This window comes from Meriones unguiculatus, chromosome 17, assembly GCF_030254825.1.
Source record: "Meriones unguiculatus strain TT.TT164.6M chromosome 17, Bangor_MerUng_6.1, whole genome shotgun sequence".
NCBI classification, from domain to species: domain Eukaryota; kingdom Metazoa; phylum Chordata; class Mammalia; order Rodentia; family Muridae; genus Meriones; species Meriones unguiculatus.
The window spans coordinates 31814399-31815156 of NC_083364.1; the positions used below are offsets into that span (position 1 = coordinate 31814399).

The 758-nt window shown below is 38.4% G+C and overlaps 1 non-coding gene across 1 annotated transcript; it reads left to right on the forward strand.

The window, feature by feature from the left end:
• The first annotated feature begins 258 nt into the window (after positions 1–258).
• On the forward strand, positions 259–365 carry LOC132648883 (U6 spliceosomal RNA). The gene has a single exon (XR_009587268.1). It is a non-coding gene; the product is annotated as a U6 spliceosomal RNA (small nuclear RNA).
• The last annotated feature ends 393 nt before the right edge of the window (positions 366–758 follow it).

Consider the following 758-nt stretch of genomic DNA (forward strand, 5'->3'; position numbering starts at 1 on the left):
GCATCATGTATCATCATGATTTATTTTCTTAAAGGAAAGTTGCAGCAACATCCTAATCAGTTAAATTTCACTAGTATTTACTCTAATGTTAAAGTGTCTTTAAGAGGCCACTCTATTAATCTGAGTTCCATAATTAGGCAAGTGGACTAGCACATTACTTTTAAACTCAAATTCAAATCAGCATTCAATTACAGAAGTGGTGATTCATCTATTCAAGAATTACGAGGTTACTATCTGCAGTCATGTGGTCCTGTGTATGTGCTTGCTTTGGCAGTACATATACTAAAATTGGAATGGTACAGAGAAGATTAGCATGGCCTCTTTGCAAGGATGACATTCAAATTTGTGAAGCGTTCCATATTTTTTTTTCTGAGTGAAATATCCCAGAAGCAGAAAGACACACATGGTATATATTCACTTATAAGTGGATACTAGACCTATAAGATAGGATAAATATACTAAAATCTGTACACCTAAAGAAGCTAAACAAGAAGGAGGACCCAGGCTAAGATGATCAATCCTCACTTAGAAAGACAAATGGGATGGACATTGGAAGTAGGAGAAAACAAGAAACAGGACAGGAGCCTACCATAAGGGCCTCTGAAAGACTCTACCTAGCAGTGTACCAAAGTAGATGCTGAGACTCATACCCAAACCTTGGTAAGAGTGGAGGGAATCATATGAAAGAAGGGGGAGTTAGTAAGACCTGGAGAGATCAGGAGCTCCACAAGGACCAAATATATCTGGGCACAGGGGTC